Genomic DNA, 26,011 nt, shown 5'->3' on the forward strand with positions numbered 1-26,011 from the left:
GTAATCAATTCTAAGACGCTACTGATTGTAAGACACAGCATTATTTTATATAATGCCACAAAATTAAAAATTTTACTATCAAATTGTACCATAACATTAAAACATCATTCCATTTATATTAGGTGCATTTGTAATTCCAGAGATATTATATTTTGGGAATTTAATGTGTCCTCATTAATAAAATGTAGTGGTTCAATCTATTGCATATTGCTGTTTAAACACAGAGGGGTGCTCAAATTAATTGAAGTAAGGAGATTAGTAAGGTTGGACTGGATAGGAGATTGTCTACTCAAAGGGAAAGAAGTTATCAGGATACGACCGAAACAGATTGCTTTGGTTTGTCTGCTTTGTCCTCTTGGCTATCACTTGACAGAGATATCAGACAAAAGAGAAGAAAGAATGCAAAATTTAGTTTCAGTCTTGATTTAGATCTAATCTCCAGAATTTACACTTGAAGAATAAGGGAGATATAGCAATATACAACTGGGGAAATCAGGACACTGAAGAGTCAATATTACTTTTTCATATTTGGCCTGGTTAGATTCACTGGGCTCTGATTGGCTCTCACATGGTTTAAGTCTGCTAGACAATATTGCTCGAGCACTGGCTTGCTGGATAATTAAGTGGAGTATAAAATTTAAGGAAAACAATCAACAAATTCATGGAAGCATGAAAGATACTGCCTTTCTTTGGGGAGTTTTAAATATTTTGTTATTGTTGACACATATAAGTAAAACCTTGGATTGAGAGTAACTTGTTCTGCAAGTGTTCTGCAAGATGAGCAAACATTTCTAATAAATCTTAACTTGAAAAACAAGTGATGTCTTGCAATACAAGTAGTACATGATGCCAAACATCACATGATCACAACTGAGCCAATGGTTCTCTCTCTCACTCACTGAGGGATTATGAGTGATCGTCTCCCATGCTCGGATGCTCAGTCTCAGGCCTCAGTGTTAGGCAGAAATCAGTGATTTTTCAGAATGTTGGATTTGCAAATGGAATTGTTTCTCTATATAATCGCTACTAAAATACATTTGTTTCGAAAAATACATTTTTTTTTCTAAAAGCTTTACAAAGTGTGCATGAAGCTTCAGAGATACTTCTTGAGGTATACTTGATCACCCTGGGGGTAGTTCATGAAAACAGAGCGTGTTTTTTCTAACAAAAATCAAGATAAAATGTGATCCACATTTCAAAGGAACTCTTACTTGTTCTACCTAAGCTCTGTTGATAGTAAAGATGGTCTGGTTTCAGTCATGGAGAGAACATCCCCATTACCTGCTTCATCCATACAGCACTTTATTATTTGTCAGGCGTGTGAGGATACTCAATATTAATGATGATACTGATTGTGGCAAGAGCATACTGATGACTTAAAGCCTTTGAAATGTCATATATACTCATGCCTACGTGAAATCGATAGGTATGTAAGTTCAAAATATAAAATCACATTTTTTCAAATAAGATAAAATAAAATAAAATAAAATAAATAAAATTTCAAGTAAAATGAAAGCTAAGCAGCTTCACTGTGGTCAGTGCTGTTGATCATATGGAAAACACCCTATTAATTTATTTCCAACTTATTTTAGTAATTAACAATTTCAGAATATAATATAACAATTTGATTGTGTAGTGTAGAGGTGGAGCTGGGAAATAAACTCAGTCTCATTGGTTTCCAACACCTGAGCTTTTCAACTGTGACTTCTCAGGTGCAAATTCCAAAATTTTCAGTTTCAAATCTGTGCAGGCAAAAAGAGCAGAAAAAAAAATCCGACTACAGAGGGTAATAAGTGAAATAAGGTTATTTCTTTTAAAGGATTTAGAAATCTAACGTGGATGATTACTTAGGTTTTTTTAAATAATTTTTTTAAAGTTTATTTATATATCTTGAGAGAGATAGCATGAGCAGGAGAGGAACAGATAAAAAGAGAGAGAGAGAATCCCAAGCAGACTCTGCACTGTCAGCACAGAGCCCAATGCGGGGCTCGAACTCACCAACTGTGAGATCATGACCTGAGCTGAAATTGAGTCAGACACATAACCGACTGAGCCACACAGGTGTCCCTGACTAATTAGTCTTGATGGTCTCTGTTTCAAAGAGAACTTAAAGAGATAGAAGTGGTGCTGGTGAAAAAGAGTATCTCTCTTGTTGGTCTCACTACCATTATCATCATTGTGCCTCTGAGTAGCTATCAGGAAACACTACACAGGGAACAATAAGGAAATAATTTAATGTTTTATGTCAGGTAAGCTACTCAGGGAGATATTCTGGAACAACAGAACAACATTGAACAGAGAAAAAAAAATGTTTAGATTGGTAGTAAAAAATGCAAATCCACTTGTCAGAAAGATAATGTCTATAGTTAACAACTGTTCAAATAGAAGCCTTACAGCAAAGCTCAGCAAACTTTTCTGTAAAGAGACAGACAGTAAATATTTCTGGTCCATATGGTCTGCATTGCAACTACTCAAGTCTACCATCCTAGCATGAAAATAACAACAGACCATATGTGAATGAATGGGTGTGGCTGTGTTCCAAAAACTTTATTTACAGAAGCAAGGGGAGAGTCATATTTGGATCTCACACCTTAGCTTACCAATTTCTGTTTTAAATGATTAGGTTGAATGTGAGCTGTATTCAAAATAGAAGTGAGAGCCAGGAAGGTGAGCAAACCATTGCATTAGTTGGTCAAACTACCTAGGTAGTAGTGGTATTCAGAATCAGACAGAACAACACATCTTAATTCTCAGTGAGCTATCTGCTTTGTCCAGGCAGGTTTTATGAATCCTGGTTGAAAAGGACAGTCTGAAACATACGGCCAGCCTCTAATCCCACTGGGGATAAAATCATCCAAACAAAAAGTCCATGTCAAGGATAAATAATGAAGACAGTGAGCTTACCTGAATGTATTCAACACAGTGGCCCACAGCAACAAGAGAGGTGCACTATGCTAATTGCTGCTAAATTTATTTCAGATCCCATGTCCTGCTACCACCATATACTAATCAAACATGCTTGCCCAGGGATGAGTCCAAGAACTACATAGAACTGAGCCACTGTAATTTCTATAAAGACAGCACATCATTATTTGCTGTTGTATCCTGAGAATACATACAACAGTGCCTGGTACATGATAGGCATTTAATGACTATTTGTTGAGTGCCTAGCACCTGACAGCTATTAAAAATAGTTCCAGTAGAAGTTAGTAAATTAATACCACAGCTTTCTTAGTATTTGCCCCCCATTATAATATCATATGTAAAATTCTGCTGATAGACAATCAACGTCCTTTGTCACTTTAATTCCAAAACATGTTACATTTCATATACTTATATTTACATATTTAATTCTGAGTCATGACTATAGTAGTAAAAAAATTCCTAGACGATGAAGGATATGGAGAGGTTGGCCTACTGATTAACATTATAGGGTAATGATGAACATTGAAATTTAATTTTTCATCTCCTCTTGTCACTCCCTCTTTAGCCATTTTAGGGTTACCATCCATGAAGTAGCAGATTGATTAAGTTCTACTTTAAATAACCCTTCACTTGGAGTGGAAATCAGTCAGCCTTGTTGAAGGAACTCCTAAGCAGAAAGGGGAAAAAAATGAAATCCCAGGATATTAGGGAGCAATTGAGTATTTAAAGAATCATTCAAAGGAGAACCTCTATATGCACTATCATAAGCAATTTTATCTATATTAAAAAAATGAAGAGCTGAGTCAACTCAGGCAGGAATTGAATATGTCATTTTATAGAGTCTCAATATAACAAAAATGAAACATGCATCACTAATCCACCTTGCCAGCTTATACAGCTTTTGAGAGTGAAAGGCTCTTAGTAATAACATTAATTATTATTAAATATTATTAGCTTAGTGGTGCAGAGAATATAAACACCAATATTTACAGTCTTTTGGTAAAATGTACTTTTATTTTTTAGGACATCCTAAAATTGGCTATCAATTTATAACACAACATATTGTAGAATTGCCATTTAATAATTTTTAGAACTAGCTAGAGTGAGCCATTCCCTCTCAAATGGCATGTGTTCCATTTTCTGTCTTATCCTCATCTTCACCACCTGCTAGTAGTGTTTCAGGCAACAAAACAACAGTGTTCTAAGCAGACAGTACAGCCTCCTCCAAAATGGTAACAATTCAGATGGTTCACAATACGACAAAACCTTCAAGACTATGATAAATGTTTTTTATTTATTTTTTATTTTTTTCTTTTCTTCTTTTAATGTTTAAACTTTGGATTGTAAAGGGTGATTAAAAATTCTCTTGGGGTGTGCATGTGTACATATGGAAGTATAGATTAAAAAACAGAGTTGAATTAAATATATCTTAGTCTATCTTTAATGATACATATGTGTTGAATCAGTTCTCTGCCATCCAGAAGTTAACTATTTTGTTTGGCCTTATTTTATGTGTCTGGCTTTCTAACTATTTTACTCATTTTTTCTGTGAATAAATTGTTCTTTTTTTCCAGGTGGAAAGTGTCTTAGTCTTCTCAGGCTACTCTAACAAAATACCAAAGACTGAGTGACTTATAAACAACAGATATTTCTTTCTCAGTTCTGGAGGGTTAGAAGTCCAACATCAAGGGGCCAGCAGATTCAGTGTCTAGTTGGGGACCCCATCCTGGTTCACGGCCATCCATGTTTACACTGTGTTCTCACCCGGCATAAATGGATTAAGATCCTTCTGGGGCCTCTTTTATAAGGGTACTAGTACCATTCATGAGGGCTTTGCTCTCATTACCTAATCAACTCCAAAAGCCACACCTCCTGATGCCATCACCTTGGGATTAGAATTTCAACATTTGAAATTTGGGGGTGGAGGGCACAAATGCTCGGTTTGTGGCAGAAAGTAATCCCCAGCATTAATTATGCTCTTTTTTCTTTAAATGAAAGTCTTTTATCAGTAATAAGAAATTTTGATGATAGATAAATATTTTGGAAGGAGTAAAAGCAAAATTAGTGAACAATGATTCCACTTAACAGTGTATTTTGAATACTGAATTACTGAATAATGATTCCACTTACAATATATTTTGAATACTGAATGGCTTGCCATACTGTTTAAACAGTATATTTAGAATGTATTGTTGGTAGAAAAATGTATTTAGGACTTTCTCAATTATTGATGTCTTGTAGGTATTGTATGTTTTGCATATTAAAGAAAGGAAAAACGTATTAATTTTAAGAAGAGCAAAAAGCAACATTTTAAACAAAATATAAAATAAGAAAATGTTTTTAATTGATCTCTATACTCGTAAGGGAATAAATAAAATTAAGGGACACACAATTTTTAGGAACTAAACAGTTATGAGTCCCCTTTTATCTTCAAGGAAATAAACATGAGTGCAGGTTGGGCTGAATAGGATTTTATTCACTAACAACTTTAGAAATAAAACTGTGTGGGTAGGTTTCATAATTTTATACCAATTCCACTGGAATGAAGTAAAGATTTGAATGAGTTAAGAAAGTAAGAAATTATATTATAGTGCTTTAGTATTTTGAGATGAAAAATAGTCAAAGGATAGACATTGACAAGGCCAACACTGAAATTATTCAAATATTCATTTTTTACACTGACCTACAAAATGCAAGGGGAAATTATAAAGTAGATATTATTTTACATACTAAAAATTCAATTTAATTAAATAAAATTATTTAAGCACCAACATTTGAAAGATAATATGCTAAGTGATGAGTACACAGAAATAAATGACTCAATGCCCAACTTCAAGAATTCACAGTTGATTAGGAAGACAAATCACACCAATTATGACATTACAATGTGATAATGAAATACCAACACCCAACTACTAAAGTATACAAAATTGAAAAAAAAAAAAAAGAGAGAGAGAGATAAAGAGAGAGAGAGCGCACGCACGCACATGTGAGAGAGACTGAAGAAAACAACATTAGTGAAGATTTAGAGCAACTGGAGCTCTCATAGAGTGCCAAAAGGAACCTAAGATGGTACAGCCCCTTAAGAAAACAGCTTGGTAGTTTCTTAACCTGTTAAATATACAGCTACAATATGATCCAGCCATTCCACTTCCCTGTATCCAAAATAAAATATATGTCCATACAAATAATTCTGAGTAAATGTTCACATCATAATTATTTGTAATAGCCAAAAACTTGAAACAACTCAAATGCCCACAAAAAATTGAATGGTTAAGCAATCTGTGAGATATTTATACAAAAGAATACTTCTCAATAATGAGTTATTGCTGTATAGAACAATGTGGATGAATATTAAAATAATTATATTCAGTGAGAAGCCAGACAAGATGGTAAATTCCATATGAAGACATTCATAAGAAATTTTTTTAATTAACAAAAATTTGTTTATTTATTTTTGAGAGAGAAAGAGACAGAGCATGAGTAGGGAAGACAGAGAGAGGGAGACACAGAATCCAAAGCAGGGTCGAGGCTCTAAGCTGTCAGCACAGAACAATACGTGGGACTCAAACTCATGGGCCATGAGATCATGACCTGAGCCGAAGCTGAATGCTTAACCCACTGAGCCATGAAGGTGCCCATTTAAAAAATAAGAATAATGTTTATTTTTGAGAGGGAGAGAGAGAACATGAGCAGAGGAGGGGCAGAGAAAGGAGACACAGAATCTGAAGCAGAGAGACAGAAAGAGCGGGAGAGAGAGAGAGAGAGAGAGAGAGAGAGAGAGAGAGAGAGAGAATGTGAGCAGGGGAGGGGCAGAGAGAGAAGGAGACACAATCTGAAGCAGGCTTTTGCATATGAGCCATCAGCACAGAGCTTGATGCAGGGCTTGAACTCATCAATCGTGAGGTCATGACCTGAGCCCAAGTCGGGATGCTTAACAACTGAGCCACCCAGGCGCCCATATACAAAATTTTTAAAGCACACTAATTTATAGTGTCAGAAAGCAATTCAATGACTACCTATTTGGAGATGGCAACAAATGTGAGGATAGAATTACTAAGAGGTAAAAGAAAACTTACACAAGTGTTGGATGTGTTATCATTTTAATGGTTTAATGAGTTTATATGTTGAAACTTATTACATTGTAGATATTTTTCTCATTTTTAATTGAAGTATAGTTGATAATGTTATATTAGTTTCAAGTGTACAACATAAGTGTTTTGAAATTCTATACTTTACCTAATGCTCACCATGATTAGTGTAATTACAAAGTCATTACAATATTGTTGACTATATTTCCTATGCCATACCTTTCATCCCCATGAATTACTCACTTTATAACTGGAATTCGTACCTCTTAGTCCCCTTCACCTATTTTGCCCATGCCACTATCCACCTCCATTCTGGCAATCACTAGTTTGTTCTCTCTATTTATGGGTCTGTTTTGTTTGTTTATTCATTTGTTTTGTTGTTTAGACTCCACATACAAGTGAAATAAAATGGTATTTGCCTTTCTATCTGACTTATTTCACTTAGCATAATACCCTCTAGATCCATCCATGTTGCTTCAAGTGACAAGATTTTATTCTTTTTTATGGCCAAGTAATTTTCCATTGTGTGTATGTGTGTATACATACATTGTATGTGTGTGTTTGTATCTATCACATCTTCTTTATTCATTCATTTATCAATGAACTCTTAAGCTGCTTCCCTATCTTGGTTATTATAAATAATGTTAATGCTGCAATAAACATAATGGTGCACATATCTTTTCAAATTATTGTTTTAATTTTCTTGGGATAAATACCCAGTACTAAAAGTACTGGATCATATGGTATTTATATTTTTGGTATTTATATTTTTAATTTTGGGGGAAAACTATCATACTGTTTTGCATAGTGGCTGTACCTATATACATTCCCACCAACAATGCACAAGGTTCCCTTTTCTTCACATCCTCCCCAACACTTGTTATTTCTTGTCTTTTTTATAATAGCCACTCTGACTGGTGTGAGGTGGTATCTCATTGTGGTTTTGATTTGCATTTCCCTGGTGATTAGTGATGTTGAGCATCTTTTCATGTGACTGTTGGCTATTTAGATGTTTTCTTTGGTGAAATGTCTGTTCAGGTCCCCTGCCCATTTTTTAATCAGAATATTTGTGTTTTTTTGATGTTGAGTCAATCCCTTATGAGGTGTATTGTATGCAAATACTTCTCCCATTCCATAGGTTGTAGTTTTGTTCTGTTGATGGTTTCCTTCACTGCACAAAAGGTTTTTATTTTGGTGTAGTCCCAACCTACTATTTTGGCTTTTGGCTTTTGTTTCCCTTGCCTGAAGAGATATATCTGGAAAAATGTTGCCAGGGCTGATGTCCAAGAGATTACTGCCTACATATTCCTTTAGAAGTTTTATGGTTTCAGGTCCTACATTTAGCTCTTTAATACATTTTGGGTTTATTTCTGTGTATAATGTAAGAAAGTGGTCCAGTTTCATTCTTTTACATGTAGCTGTCCAGTTTTCCCAAAACCATTTATGAAAGAGACTGTCTTTTTGCCACCGTATATTCTTGCTTTCCTTGTTGTATATTAATGACCATATAAACCTGGGTTTATTTCTGGGATTTCTATTCTGTTCCTTTTATCTATGTGTATATTTTTGTGCCAGTACTATATGGTTTCTATTATCATAGTTTGTAGTATAGCTTAAAATCTGGGATTCTGGAGTAGATTATATATTAACTATACTTCAATAAAGGAGATAAAACAAAAGAAAAGACCAAGAAAATATATTTTTAAATTATTTCAAAGGCATTTGACTGTTAAAAGCAAAAAGTAATTAATTATTAAACACTACCTTGGGGTTTTCAACATAAGTAGACATAAAGTATATGATATAAATTGCACAACAGAAGGTGCAGGAGAACTATACTATTGCAACTTCCCTATATTTCACACTGAGTACTATAATTTTAACCTGTAAATGGTGTGTATTACAATCCCTAGAATAAGAAGGTTAGATATAGATATACAGATACATACACACACATGTACACACACACGTACACACACACACACACACACACAGTGGTGTAATAGTGACTAGAGAAACCAGAAATATGCCCACATGTATATGGATCTTTTCAAAAAATGGTACTGGTTCCACTATACATATATATATATATGGAAAGAAAACAACTATAAACCTTACTTTACACAATACACAGAAACTAATTCAAGAGGGATAATAGCCTTATCTGTAAAAGCTAAAACAATAAAGCATTTAGAATAACAACGACAAGACTATCTTCATGACTTATACCATTAGTCATCAGAGAAATATATATTGAAACCATAACAAGATACTACTAGAAATCTACTAGAGAGGTTAAATGTATAAAGGCTGACAACACTCAAATGTCAATGATTATGTGGACCTACTAGAACTCTTACATTCATTGTTGATGGGAATGTAAATGTTATAATTACTTTGGAAATAAAGGTTTGGAAATTCTTACAAAGTAAATATTTGATCCAGCAATCCTATTTCCAGGTAGTAGTAATAATAAAAAAAAAACCACTGGTCCAGAGAAAGATTTTATACCCAAATATTCACAGCAGTTTCATAACAGCCCAAAACTATAAGTAACCCAAATGCCAATCATCAGGAAAATGGATAAATGATGTGTGGTATATTAATATCATGAGTCAATATTATGCAAAAAAAACCCCAAAAAATTATTGATACACACAACATGGATGAAATGTATAGACATTATGGTGAACCAAAGAATCTGCACACATAATAGTACATACATATGATTCAATGTATAAGAAGTCCTAGAACAGGCAAAACTAATTTATAGTGAGAAAAAGTCATGGTTGTCTATGAGTTCAAGGATAACTGACCAGCAAAGAACATGAGAAATATCTGGACTGATGAAAATATTCTATGTTTTTACAGGAAGTGTGGATCATATGTACCCATTTATCAAAATTATGTATTTCATACTATGCATTTCAGTTTATTCAGATGATATCTGAAAAACTGAATAATGGTGTAAAGAGTAGTTGGAGAAAGACTAAATAAGGATATTTGATCACAAATACTGATGCTTTTTGTAGCTCGGTAGTGGATACATGAGGATTAATTATATTATAATTAAAACTCTCCATACTAAAATGTTTAAAAAGATTAAAGTATATGAGTTCCATAATGGAGAGCACATGTGTTTGTATGGGGGGAGGGGAGACAGTGATAATTATTGCAGAAAATCAAGGCTAAGGAAAGTACCTTCATGGAGAATAAAACTGGAAAACCTTAAGAAACAAAAGACCATACAAGATTATTAGCTTCTCTTTTTTTATAATATGCTAATCAGCAGGAGCATCGATGTGTGAGTAAGAAGACAGAGAGATTTATGTATTAGAGAGACTCAGGTTTGTATTTTTGTTCTTCTTTATTAGCTTTGTTACTTTGCGCAGAGCAATTAACCTTTCTGAGCTTCAGTTTATTCAACTCTAAAATGAGATTAATTATCTGTAACTCCAAAGGTGGCGATGAGAATATGGCAACCTTAACATATTGTAAGCATTTACTACATTGCATGAAGTTTAGTACATATTAAAGGAAATTCGTTTTCCTCAGTTTGCAGCCCACCCTTTGCTATCATCCCGGCCCCTTAAAGAAGCTATAGGAAAGTAGGAGTTACATTATATCGTTTAAATTAATCCACATATACTTCTAGTCTTGGGAAACAAAGGTCAAGATATAAAAGAATAATACGGTGGAAAGAAAATCAGATTTACAGTCAGGCTGGGACTGTCTTAGTTACTACTAGCTGTGCAGCTTTAAGTAAGACTACTGTGAAATGAATATAATAACTAAATCGCGGGATTAAATGAAATACTGTGATAAAATTCCTTGAATAGTGGTGTTTTGTATATATTTGTCACTAAACAAATTGAAGCTACTTTTATTATTAACATCAAATAAGTGCTACTACAAAGGCTTGTTTTGTTGTTCAATTACTTGTAATCTATACAAAGTCTAGATTGGAAATAAAGTTTTATAGACTAACTGGTCTGTGTGAAGACTTTTCAATTGACAAATTGAGTCCTAGAGTTTTGTGAGAACCAAGGACACATACTTTTAATTCTGAATAGGAGCTTTTCCTCACCAATACATAGGGCAAAATATCCTTTATGTCAGTTCTTGAGGCCCTGAATCTGAGGAATTAGAATAAGTTATTTTGCAAGCATAGTGGCCCACATAGTTTAACTAGAGCAAAAGTAGCAAAGCAAAAATTTAAGGAGATTTGTATGATTGAGCGTATTTAGCAAAACTGGAGACTGAGAGTGAAGAAATCTGTCCTGATGCTAAAAGCTGTAACTCTGAAGAGTTGAGTGATGTTATCAAAGCAGCATATAAAGAAGATGGATTTTGGGCCACCTGGGTGGCTCAGTCGGTTAGGCGTCAAGTTCAGCTGAGGTCATGATTTCACAGTTTGTGAGTTCGAGCCCCGTGTTGGGCTCTGTGCTGACAGCTCAAGAGCCTGGACCCTGCTTCATATTCTGTGTCTCACTCTCTCTGCCCCTTTCCTTCCCATGCTCTTTTTAAGTCCCTCTCTCTCAAATATAAGTAAACATTAAAAAAAATAATTAAAAAAAAGAAGATGGCTTTTTAGCTATCATTTAGGATTAAGTTGGGAAGAAATATTTTTTTTAAGTTTATTTATTTTGAGAGAGAGAGGGAGGGAGGGAGGGAGGGAAGGACAGAGAGAGAGAGAGAAGAAGAAAGAGAATCCCAAGCAGGCTCCACGCTATCAGTGCAGAGCCTGACATGGGCTCAATTCCACAAAACATGAGATCATGACCTGAGCCCAAATCGAGAGTCAGAGGCTTAACCAACCGAGCCACCTGGGCACCCCATAAATCTTAAGTTTGTGACAAAAGTATTATTGTAGCACGTGTCATTTGTTAATACACCTTGCAAGATCTTAGAAAATAAAGTCCATTTTTACCATTTGTAATAAATATACAATAGTACTGGATTTCTGATTCAGCTATAACTTTTTAGGACTGGGCAAAAACTCTAATGTCTGAAATATTTTTGGCCTATCTGTTCTTTTCAAAACCTGAAAAACAAGTACTATAACATAAGGTACAATGATTCAAGTGACCTATATTAAATTTCTTTGAGAATGTCTGTCAGATATCTGGGAGAAGGGACTCCATAAAGTAATTAATAATTTAAAGAATTAAATTATAATTAACAAATATAAGAACACCATAGTTGAGAAACAAAAGACTTACCTGAAGTATCTTGCAAGGTGAAAGAGAATAGCTGGGGGGGGGGGGGGCGGGGGCGGGGGTGGTGCCTGGGTGGCTCAGTCAGTTGAGCATCTGACTTTGACTCAGGTCCTGATTTAAGGTTGTGAGTTCAAGCCCTACATTTGGTTACTGCTGCTGTTACTGCAGAGCTTCTTCACTTCCTCAGATCTTCTGTCCCCCTTTCTCTGCCCCTTCCCTGCTCCTGCTCTCTCTCTCCCAAAAATAAATAAAAATTAAAAAAAGAGAGAATAGCTAGGTTTTTGTGGTCATAAGAACATAAGGCAACATATCTCATATTTAAAGCTCCCCTATAGACAGAAAGAAAGAAAGAAAGAAAGAAAGAAAGAAAGAAAGAAAGAGAGGGAGAACCAGACCAATATTTTCCTGAATATAGACATAAAAGCCCTCAACACAATAAAAGCATATCAAATCTCATGATATACAAAAAAATATTCTCAATCACTACCAAGTGGGATTTATTTTAGGAATTCAAGGTTGATTTTATATTTTAGTAACATTTAACGTAATACACTATGTGACTTCTTCAATAGGCTCAGGAAAAGCATTTCACAAAATCCAACATCCATTCATAATAATTCAACAAAATAAGAACAGAAATGAATTTCATCAACATCATGAACTGTATGTAAAACTTATAGCTAATATCATACTCAGTGGTGAAAGAATGATTTTTTTATAAAGACCAGGAAAAAGAGTTACATCTCTGCTCTTAATACTTATTTTCAACACTTACAAGAAGTTCTTAAAATCATTAAATTGTACACTTACATCCAATCTAATCGATGGCATACAAATTTTACCTCAAAAAAAAAAAAAACCTCTCAAATATTTAAGAAGGCAAATCAATCACCTTTATTATTTCACTTTATTTATAATTTCCTGTAGCATTAGAGATATGGAACATAATTTTTTTTCAATATTTGCTATGTTGGATAATGAGATGATTAAAAATGCAGGAACTGAAACTTCACATAAAATTGATAAAACAGAAGTTCAAATTACCTTACTCAGATGTTGAAAATTTAAGCATGCTAATTGCTCATTATTGTAAATATTCATTAATATTCACTCTATTTTTTGGTCAAATTTATCTGGCTCTCCCAATAGCAATAAACTTATACCAATAAGTCAATATTTTCAAGTCACAAGCTAAATTATATATATATATATATATATATATATATATATATATATATATATATAAACTTTCATTTAAAATACCATACCATATTAAGGGGGGGAGGGGCACCTGGGTGGCTCTGTTGGTTAAGCGTCTGACTTCGGCTCAGGTCATGATCTCATGGTTTGTGGGCTCAAGCCCCATGTCCTAGTGGACATCCAGGAGCCTGAAGCCTCCTTCAGATTCTGTGACTCCCTCTTTCTCTGTCCTTCCCCTGCTCACACTCTGCCTCTCTCTCAAAATTAAATAAACATTTTAAAAATTAAAATAAAATAAAATAAATAAAATAAGATAAAATAAAATAAAATACCATATTAAGGGAAGCCTGGATGGATCAGACCGTTAAGTGTCAGCCTTTTAGTTTCAGCTCAGGTCATGATCTCAGTTTCATGAGTTTGGGTCATGCATTGGGCTCTGTGATGGCGGTATGGAGCCTGCTTGGGATTCTCATTCTTTCTCTCTCTTTGCCCCTCCCCCACCTGCACTGTCTTTGTATCTTTCAAAACAAATAAATGAACTTAAAAAAATACCATATTAAATATTTACATAGGTAACATAAATGTATATTCTGATAAAATTGATTTTAAAATATAGGCATACATTTTAGCATCTTCTATTATAATCATTTATATATAGCTAATATCATATTTATCATATTTTATTAGAATAGTATTTGTACAATATTGTTTAAAAAGGAGGGCATAAAATAATATTACAATCAATAAATGCAAATAAAGCATGTGGACAGTTCAGTGTTCAAAATTCTTGCAAATATAACTATTGCTTAGATACATTAGTATTATTTATTTGCAATATCTAGGCTTTGGGTGGGCAGAAATAATAGGAAAGCATTTTGTTGATGGTAGTGCTTTCTTTTTTCAATTGATAATCTTTCAGTATCAAATCAACAAGGAATACAAACGTTTACTTCAAGAAGAGACTTAAAAAAAAAAAAGTAGTGACTATAGTAATAAGTGGTATGCAATGATTTGGGACCTTGTTTACCCAAGCTGAAAAAGTCTAACTTGTATCTTTTGCAAATGTCATCTAAGAATATATCTGGTAAATTCACTGATTGCTATTGCAATCTACTTGAGGGCAGGCTATGATTCTTATACTATTTTACACTAACAACTCATATTCTGCCATATTGAGTGATTTCCTGTATATTATTAATGGGATATTATCTGTTCAAAATGTACATTGAAATCATATTTATAATTAAATTGTCAAAAGTATTGTCATTTAAAAACTATACTTATTTTTAGCAAATCTTTGCAAAAAATTTCTATGAAATACTCAATCTCTGAATATCTTTGTTAATTGTGACTTCTAGTAGACAATATTAGCTCATTAACAAGCAATTCAGAAATGCATCTGTAAATGGAATACTGAAAAGAAACACACAGATATACATATGCAATGATTTTATGTGTTTATGGTGGTATACTATTAAGTACTGTTGTATTAATAGAGACATCTGAAAGTTATGACCTATTCATTAATGAGTATCAACAATTTTGATACTAATCATGACCAAAGAAACAATGTGGAACTTGGACAAAGCAATTTAATTTCTCTGGATCATATGCCACTGATAATAAAATAATTAAAAATTATGTTAGCCACAAGTTTTCAGAATATGACTGAAAGGACACTCTGGATTGTAAAACATTTAAAAATTTTTAATGAAAATAATGATACTGCAATTTTAATAAAGTGAAAATGAAAGGCACAGACTATGTTCTCATTCAACAGAGACATATTTAAGTTTGTTCTATTTTAACATAATACTTGATATGGTTAAGTTATATCAAGATATAATGTGAGAATGTAAAATATTAGGATAGAAGCTAAAGAATTACTTTTTTTTATTATTTTACAGAAAATCATAAAGACAAATCCCTCAATTCCCAACAATAAGGTCTCCAAGGAAAGAAAAAGCACCCACTATCCTGCCATAAGCTTAATATTACTTTAAGATTACTTTAAGCATAAGCAAAGATTACTCTTTGATGTAATCTTGCAACACTGGTGGTAGGATTTTAAAGAACTATCTTGGCTTAACTCCTAACCCTAAACCTTAAGTCTTGGTGCCTTGACTGAAAACAATCCTTCTTGTTCTGGGGCACCACTCCTGTCTATGTAATACAGAGAAACTTACTTTGCATATGGAATTGTAATATTAAATAAACACTGGAGGAACTGTTTTTGAACTTCCAGAGGATTCCTCTAGTATTATTTAATTACTTAAACCATTTTGACTTACATTTTCTATATGATTTGAGGAAGAGGTCCAACTTCATTCTATTACCTGTGGCTATACACTGTCAAGTCCGCTTCATTGATCTACATGGATCTATTCATAAACCATTTCTCTTGATTACTGAACTTTAGAGTAAGATATGACATCAGCACGTGTTAACTCTGCAGCATTTTTTTTTTAACATTGGTTTGGATACTCAAGTTTCCTTTGTATTTCCATATAAAGTTTGGCAACAGCTTGTCAATTTCTGTTAAAAAGCTGGAATATTTGGAAGATTTCATTGAATTGCTAGAATTTTAATCCCACATCCACTAGTCAGTATGACTTGAAGAAAAACATATTCACTTTAGTAAAGAATGGGTTCAAACCTAATCAATCATCAACAACTGCCATATAAAGAAGATGTTCTATACAATCAAATGGTAACCACAAATCAACAACCAGTAAGAGATGTGCAAAAAATAAGAGTCTAAATATATCAAGAAAGAAAGCCAATTAACTGTGAGAGAAGAGAGCAAGAGAAGAAAGGAACACAGAAAAACTACAAAAACAGCCATAAAACAAGTAACAAAATTAAAATAACTACAAACCTATCAATAATTACTTTGAATGTAAACAGATTAAACATTCCTATCAAAATAACAGAGAGACTGAATGGATAAAAAAAGCAAGGCCCATCTATATGCTGCCAATAACAGACTACTTTCAGACCTGTAAACATATGCAGATTCAGTGTAATGAATAGAAAAGCATTTACCACGCAAATGGATGTGAAAAGAAAGCTGAGGTAGCAATACTTATGTTGAACAAAACAGACTTTAAAACAAGGACTGTAACAAGAGACCAAGAAGGACACCATACAACCATAAAGGGAACCATCTAACAAGATATAACAATTGTAAATAGTTGTGAGCCCAACATGAAGGCACCCAAATAGATAAAGCAATTACTAATAAACATAAAGAAAGTAATCGATGGTAAGACAATAATACTAGAGATGGTTAACACCACATTTCCATCAATGGACAAATCATCCAAACAGAAAATGAACAAGAAAACAGTGGCTTTGAATGACACATTGAACCAGATGGATCTAACAGATATATTCAGAACATTCTATCTGAAAACAGCAGAATACACATTCTTTTCAAATGCACATGGAACAATCTCCAGAATAGATTACATATTAGGCCACGAGACAAATCTCAACAAATTCAAAAAGATCAAAGTCATACCATGCATCTTTTGTGACCAATGATAACTAGAAATCAACTACAAGAAAAAAATCTGAAAAGAGCACAAATACCAGGAAGTTAAATAACATGCTACTGAACAACAAATGGATCAACTAAGAAATCAAAGAGGAAATCAAAAAATACATGGAGACAAATGAAAATGAAAACACAAGGGTCCCAAATATTTGGGATGCAGCAAAAGTAGTTCTAAGAGGGAAGTTTATACCCATTCAAGCCTTATCTCAAGAAGCAAAAAACAAAACAAAACCAAATCAAATAAACAACCTTACACCTAAAGGAGCTTAAAAAAGAAGATAAGCAAACCCAAAACCAGTAAAAGGAAGGATATAATAAAAGAGCAGAGCAGAAATAAATGAAATAGAAACAAAAACATCCCCAACACCAACAAAAACACAATAGAACAGGTCAATGAAACCAAAAAGATCAACAAAACTTATAAAAGACAGAGACAGAGAGAAAAAGGGAGAGACAAAGAGAGATAAAAAACAAACAAAACAACTTACAAAAACAAAACAAAACAAAAACAGAAATGAAACAGGACAAATAACCAACACCACAGAAATACAAAAGATTATAAGAAAATATTGTGAAAAATTATATGCCAACAAGTTGTACAACCTGAAAGAAATGGATAAACTCCTAGAAACATATAACCTACCAAAACTGAATCAAGAAGAAATAGAAAATTTGAATAGACCGATTACCAGCAACGAAATTGAATCAGTAATCAAAAAAGTCCCAAAAAACAGAAGTACAGGATCAGACAGTGTGTAGCTGAATTCCACCAAACAGTTAAAGAGTTAATACCTATTCTTCTTAAACTTTTCCAAAAAATAAAGGAGGAGGGAAATCTTCCGTTGTATGGGGACACCATTACCCTGATACCAAAACCAGATAAAGACACTAAAATATCGCTGACGAACATGGATGCAAAAACCTTCAACAAAATATTAGCAAACCAGGGGCGCCTGGGTGGCGCAGTCGGTTAAGCGTCCGACTTCAGCCAGGTCACGATCTCGCGGTCCGTGAGTTCGAGCCCCGCATCAGGCTCTGGGCTGATGGCTTGGAGCCTGGAGCCTGTTTCCAATTCTGTGTCTCCCTCTCTCTCTGCCCCTCACCCGTTCATGCTCTGTCTCTTTCTGTCCCAAAAAATAAATTAAAAACGTTGAAAAAAAAATTAAAAAAAAAATATTAGCAAACCAAATCCAACAATACTTTAAAAAAAAACATTCACCAGGATTAAGTGGGATTTATTCCCGGGATGCAAGGGTGGTTCAATATTTGCAAATCAAAGATAGGAGAAATGATGAAAACCATATGACCTTTTCAATAGATACAGAACAAGCATTTGATTTGACAAAGTACAATATCCATTCATGATAAAAACACTTAACAAAGTAGGTTTAGAGGGAACATATATCAACATAATAAAAGCCAAATATGAAAGACCCGCAGCTAGCATCATTATACTCCATTGTGAAAAACTGAGTGCTATGTCCATTCTCACCCTTCTATTCAACGTAGTACTGGAAGTCCTAGCCACAGAAATCAGACAAGAGAAAGGTTTAAAAGTTATCCAGATTGGTAAGGAAGAAGTAAAATTTTCACTATTTGCAGATGACATGATACAATATACAGAAACTCTAAAGATTCCACCTAAAAACTACTATAACTGATAAATGAATTCAGTAAGGTCACAGTATATAAAATTGAAGTATAGAGATCCATTGCATTCCTGGGGCGCCTGGGTGGCTCAGTCGGTTGAGTGTCCGACATCAGTTCAGGTCATGATCTCGCGGTCCGTGGGTTCAAGCCCCACGTGGGGCTCTGTGCTGACAGCTCAGAGCCTGGAGCCTGCTTCAGATTCTGTGTCTCCCTTGTTCTCTGCCCCTCCTCCGCTCATGCTCTCTCTCTCTCTCTCTCTCTCTGTCAAAAATAAATAAACATTAAAAAAATTTAGAAATCCATTGCATTCCTTTACACTATTGGTGAAGTAGCAGAAAGAGAAATTAAGAAAATAATCTTATTTACAATTGTACCAAAAAAATAACAAAATATCCAGGAATAAACTTAGCCAGTGAGGTGAAAAACCTGTATTCCAAAAGCTATAAAACACTGATGAAAGAAATTTAAGATGACACAAACAAATGAAATGACATTCCATGATCATGATTTGGAAGAGCAAATATTGTTAAAATGTCCATACTACCCAAGGCAATCTACAGCTTTAATGCAATCCTTATCAAAATACCAACAGCATTTTTCACAAAACTAGAATAAAGATTCCTAAAATTTGTATGGAACCACAAAAGACCCCAAACAGCCAAAGCAATCTTGAAGAAGAAAAACAACACTGGAGGTATAATAATCCCAGATTTTGAGTTATACTACAAAGGTGTAGTAATGAAAACAGTATGGTACTGGCACAATGTGTCTATAGACACATAGATCAATAGAACAGAGTAGAGAAGCAAGAAATAAACCACGATGATACAGTCAATTAATCTTCAATAAAGGAAGCAAGAAAAAAATTGAAAAAAGACATTCTCTTTAAAAATTGGTGTTGAGAAAACTGGACAGCTACATGCAAATGAATAAAACTGGACCACTCTCTTACACCATACACAAAAATAAACTTAAAATGGGTTAAGGACCTAAATGTGAGATCTGAAATCATAAAAGTCCTAGAAGACAGCACAGGCTGTAATTTCTCTAACATTGGCCATAGCAACATTTCTCTAGATATGTCTCCTGAGGCAAAGGAAACAAAAGCAAAAATAAACTACTTGAACTACATCAAAATAAAAAGCTCTACACAGCAAAGGAAAGAACTATCAAAACTAAAAGTCACCCTACTGAATAGAAGATATTTGCAAACAATATATCAAACAAAGGGTTAGTATCCAAAATATATAAAGAACTTACACAACTTAACACACAAAAGAACAATTAAAAATGGGCCTAAGATATGAATAGAAATTTCTCTAACAAAGACATACAGATGGCCAATAGACACAAGAAAAGATGCTCAAAATCACATCCTCATGAGAGAAATGCAAACCAAAACCACAATGAGATATCACATCACACATGTCAGAATGGTTAAAGTCAAAACCACCAGAAACAACAAGTTGTTGACAAGGATGTGGAGAAAGGGGACCCCTCTTGAACTGTTGGTGAGAATGCAAACTGGTGCAGCCACTGTAGAAACAATAATGGAGGTTTCTCAAAAAATTAAACATAGAACTACCATATGATCCAGTAATTCCATGTACTGGGTATTTACCCAAAGAACATGAAAGGGCCAGTTCAAAGGGATATATGCACCTCTATACTTAATGTAGCATTATTTACAATAGCCAAATTATGGAAACAGCCCATGTGTCCATTGATAGATAAATGGATAAAGAAAAATATATATAGTATATATGGTATATGCCACACACACACACACACACACACACACACACTAGAATATTAATCAACCTTAAAAAGAATTAAATCTTGCCATTGGCGACAACATGGATGAATCTAAACAGTATAATCTCAAGTAAAATAGGTCAGTCCGAGAAAAGCAAATAGCATAAGATTTCACTTATATGTGGAGTTTAAGGATCAAAACAAATGAAAAAAGGAAAAAAAAGAGACAAACCAAAACACAGACTCTTAACTACAGAGAACAAACTGACAGCTACCATAGGTGAGGTGAGTGGAGTAATGGGTGAAATAGCTGAAGGGGATTAAAGAGTACACTTGATGAACACTGAGTAAAGTACAGAATTGTTGAATCACTACATTGTACACCTGAAACTAATATAACAGTGTATATTAACTGTATTGGATTTTAAAAATCTATTCATAAAAAAAGAAAAACATTTCCATTTCTTTGGATCTCAGTTTTTCCAACAGTGTCTTCTATAGCCGTACAATTTATGACTCCAAGTTGGTTTGTACTAAAGGAATTACAAAGGATTCCTGGTTTTTAATCCATGAAAAGTCAGGCTATAAAATCTGGTTTCCTCCAGAATGTGAAGGTTTGGAATACAGATACAATTCTGTGGTAGACATTTTTGGGTTGTTTGTGCATTCATAATGAAGATGCCCTCTCAGGAAACTCACCCCCTTTGATGGCATTGCATGCATAGGACCCTAGCGACTGCACTAGTAAATGACACAAATTCTATTCTATTCTATTGCCTGACCAAGAATAATTGGATCCAGTGTATGAACCTGGACCAAATAAGAACAATCAGATTTTCTTCTTGTGTACTTACTGGGTCTGATAAAACTTTGTGCAAATGCACCCATAACATGGGAATCTAGAATCCTGGATCATCATTTATTACTGTGTAGGCTGGAGAGCAGAGGATAGGGAGAGGAGAAGGGAGAGGAGAGGTGCAGGAAAGGAGAAAGAGAAATTCATCTTATAAACCACAAAGAATATAACATTTTGGAAATCTACATTTTCTATCCAGAAGGTGAGGTCAAAAGTTGAGGGTTGCAGTTGCCAGTCTACTTATTAAATTCATTTTCTTTCTTTCTCTCTCTCTCTGTCTCTCTCTTTCTCTCTCTTTTTGCTTGTTTGTTTTGCTCTGTAATAGATTTGTGAGGGTGCAGAAAGATATAATTTGGTTGAAAAGACCAATAGCATGTATGCTGCAAATTTTAGGAAATCACTGACATCATGCTTTTTAGCCAATGATGTACATATAGTAATTTTTAACTTAAAGTAGACAGTTCTTTCAATATGAGTAATTCAAACGTGTTTAATAAGATGACAACAACAATAAATCCTTAATATGTGTTATGTTCTATTGCAAGGACATTACAAATAATGTAATTATTCTAAGGACATTTCAAATTTATGTAATCCTTGTAACAATCCTGTGAGATAGGCGCCATCACCTGTCTCCACTTTTCAGATGAAGAAACTGAGCCACAGTGGTTAACTAACTTGCTCAAGGCCACCCAGAATTAAGCTGTTATTTTCACAAAGACTATCTGATTCCCGAGTCTGTGAGTGTAACCATTATTCCATACCCAATCACAAATGAAAGGAGAGATCTCTCAACAACTTCTCATCCCTACCCCAATGTCTATAGTCTTCACAGGAACTATACAGTATTGATCATCCCTTTTGCTTTCTTTGTCTGCCACTTTCCCCAATTTACTAGCTCATTCTTAATGGCATTTAGATGTGTTAAGGTTTCCCAAATCTTACAAATATATAAATGCCTCTATTTCACTTACTCTTATCACTAAGCAACTTTCACATTTTCTTTATTCTCTTTAAAGCTAAACTTGTTAAGAGAATTGACTATACTTATTAACCTTACCCCTTTAATTTATTCCCCAAACACATTCCAATCCACAAATGTAGCTGCAACTTCTTCAAAAGATTTTACTTCTAAGTTCATTATTGCCCTTTGTCACTGAACATGATAGGATTCTTAAAAATCCTTTTTATCTGACATTTCAGTAGTTTTTAACACAGTAAAGGCTTTTATTCTCTTGGCTAAACTGGTTTCCTTGTCTACTTCTTAACAACTACTTTTCTGCCACCTTTGCTGGCTTATCACTCTAAAATGAGCTTGTAAATTGTAGAGTTATGTTCATTTTTGGCATTACATTTGTTAAACTTAATTGCCATTTTAAAATATTTTTTAAATGACACTGGTTTGGCAGTAAAACAAAATGGATATTGTGAATGCAGAAATGCCTGTGAATAGCAATGTGGCATGAGTTTGATAGTGCAGCAAGTGTAAGTCAATGAAGAACTCACTGCATCTCCACATTTACTTGCAAAGTAACAATGAATTTCTTTATGATGTCTGAAAAAGAAGGATACTAACAATAGATGAAGATGAGTTATATTTTGTTACTGAATTCTGTTCACAGAAATTGCCTTTCACATGCTAAGCTGGAAATTACTGGCACCCAGATTGTAGAATGGAGTTCAGTGACTTGGAAGAAAATTTTGGAAGCAAAAATAGAGTGCATTGTAAGAAATCTTAGAGCATTAACATTCCTGATAACATAGAAAATGATAGTGTGTGTGTGTGTGTGTGTGTGTGTGTGTGTGTGTGCGTGTGTGTGTGTGTGATGACATCAATACCACCCAGGGGAGCTTGACTGTGAATAGAAAACATTTTTAGGAAAACATTATCCAGTTGATTTCTCTTCTATTTACTTTCTATGTATGACCAAGAGTAGTTATATGATAAAATCTGTCTAACTAAATCTTTAAAAAGTATAACATATAAAAAATTTAAGTGACAAAAAAGCACTGCATTGCCGTTTACTAGTTTTTTTTCCTAGTAATATAAAATAGCACATTTTATAACTGATGGCATTTCCAATTTGATGAAATACAGTATCATACCATTTATAATGTCTGATTATTTGATTTACTCTCCATCTTCTCCTCTAGATTATAGACTCAATGAAGATATGGACTCTATTGTTTACCATTCTATCCCAGAGTCTCCAACAATGCTTGACACATAAAATGGGTGAACTTCTTCTCATTCAAAAATATAAAAAAGAATGGGTTTCATTGTTGGTGTTCTGAGATTTCTATTGATCAGAGGCCTCTGACTTTGGCACAGTATGCTGTTTTTGCTGTGGTTATCTGTGAACATTTCAAGTTCTGTGTACAGTGACATCAGAAGGGACTTCCTAATTTAAGAAGTGTTGAGTTCTTGAAGCTCATCTTCCTGGGTTTAAATCACATCATCAGTCAATTCTTCTGACATTATTTACTCTCACAATCCCTTAAGCACTTCTAAATTTACATAGAACTCTCTGCATTGTTCAGTTAGGTTTCGCAATGTTTTTGGCTTTCTTGAGATATTCAAAGTGTTTTCCCTCCTGCCTCTAGAGAACCATCAATTCCATTCCGTTGGAGTATTTATATCCCTATTAATTCTCTTCAACCCACTTGATCTTTTTGACAGAATTCTGTCTTCTTTTCATATATATTTTTTTTCTTTCCAATATGTCAGCAGCACAAATAATGGAGACAATAAAGTTACATCTGACTGGATTCTGGATAGCCACCATAAGATGGTTTTGTCTGGCTCTATAATTAAAACCTTGTGATCATACTAATGACACATTACATAGCACACACTTGTTAAGGTTAAAATCAGAAGTTGTGACCACCACATGGATAAAAATTAGTTATATTCCAAATATTACAAAATCGTCCTATAGAAGCCAGCAACATTACACTAACTCCACCTTTACCTTGTCTCCCTAAGTTTCAGCAGCCTGTGAGCAGATAAGACATTTTACTGGCAGCCCACCCCCCCAGAGCAGATGGAAGAATGTTAGTGCTCAACAAAGGCCCCTGTGTGGTATTTTAGAGAGTGTTTCACATTTTCTTGCAAACAAGTCTGCTCCCACCAACTGCCACCACCATGCTGCTGTCTCCCTCTGGGCATTGGCACTCATCTAGTCATCTTTACATTATCCACTCGGGCCTCTATGAAATGTACTGCTGCTTTACTGGGCACCACAATCTCCTGCCACGAGCTATGGTCACTCTGCCAAATGCCTCTGCTTATGCACAAAAGTGTGAGTGCCAAACGAACAAGGTTGTTTGTGAAACAGCACGGTGCAATCCTCTGAGTTACACTGTGGCAGGGTGGAGAGAATGTCCTGCTATAAATATTTTAGTCAAATGGCTTTTGCCCTTTTGACCTATTATTCATGTCTTCATGGAATTCTAGGGATGGAAGAGACGCTGGAAGGATAAAGATTCCAGAATCACTAACATCCTTAATGAAAAAGCTGGCTCCAGAGGCGCCTGGGTGGCTCAGTCGGTTAAGCCTTCGACTTCAGCTCAGATCATGATCTCGTGGTTTAAGGGTTCTAGCCCCTTGTCAGGCTCTGTGCTGACAGCTCAGAGCCTGGAGCCTGGAGCCTGCTTCGGATTCTGTGTCTCCCTCTCTCTCTGCCCCTCCCCCCTCATGCTCTGTCTCTCTCTCTCCTTCAAAAATAAATAAACATAAAAAAAAGATTTTTAAAAAAGCTGGCTCCATGTAAGTGGGTATAATAACTCCCTATGGCTGGCTCCTTTTTTTGCTAAGGATGGGGTGTCCTAGAAGGCTCCTCAGCCACTTCTCTTAGGTCTGCCCCAACTGTTCCTAGAATATCTTTACTGCCTAGACTCAAGTTTGACACCTGCTTAGAACGTACAATTACAACATGGAAAATGCACAATGCTAGCTGACTGGGTGATACAAAAAGTATGTTTATGTCTTCTTTTTGTGGCTTATATTCTAATTGGACAAAATTATCTTACAACCAATTTTGAAGGAATTTTAAAATGTCAACTTTGTACAGCATTCATATTTTTCTTTTTACCAGGAAATGTGGTTTTTCTTTGACCTGATGCTGGTTGTAGCCTTGAAATTCCTTTAGTTAAAAGTGCTTGTTGTAGTTAATAGTATCATTCCCATAGTGATTGAGACTGACACAGGCTGCTGTTTGGGGCACACTTTTGTCTGCAGATGTTCCCAAGTTCCAATTAGCAATAATCGCGCCTCGGATAAACCTCATTGGCTACGATACTGCCACTGCGCAAAGCTGAGATGTTTCCAAGTTCCAATGACAGTTCTGGTACAGAATCTTAATGCGGCTTAGACTAGTGTTCTTCTCATCCTGAGATCTACCTATAAAACTGGGTTAAGGGGCTTCTGAGAATTATTTACACTTCATTGAGGGTTTAGAAGGAGTAAGGAAGAACGAACGCATTCAATGATACTATCCCTTTGTTCTGTGATATTGTAGTTTTTTGGAGCTAAGACAAACACAGCCAAGTTTAACTAGGAGAAACATCCCTTCCCTATTTACCTATAATGCTTTTCATACTTCTGTGCTAAACAAATTCACGTAGCTAGGCACACTCAGACATCTAGCAGCCAGAAGGGAAATAATCCCTGCCTTTTATATGGAAAGAGACTCTTTGTCATCCTTTCCAGATAAATCATTCCTACTAAGTGAACAATTTGTCTCTTTAGAACAAT

At 34.6% G+C, this 26,011-nt stretch overlaps 1 long non-coding RNA gene and 1 pseudogene across 3 annotated transcripts in view; one reads left to right on the plus strand and one right to left on the minus strand.

Moving 5' to 3' along the window:
* Positions 1-26,011, plus strand: part of LOC144616178 (uncharacterized) — a 94,062-nt gene that overhangs the window by 40,758 nt on the left and 27,293 nt on the right. The window lies entirely within an intron of this gene.
* LOC132693374 (U4 spliceosomal RNA) lies at positions 25,503-25,573 on the minus strand (annotated as a pseudogene).

Source organism: Panthera onca, chromosome B1, assembly GCF_046562875.1.
Source record: "Panthera onca isolate mPanOnc1 chromosome B1, mPanOnc1 haplotype 2, whole genome shotgun sequence".
In the NCBI taxonomy this organism is placed as follows: Eukaryota; Metazoa; Chordata; class Mammalia; order Carnivora; family Felidae; genus Panthera; species Panthera onca.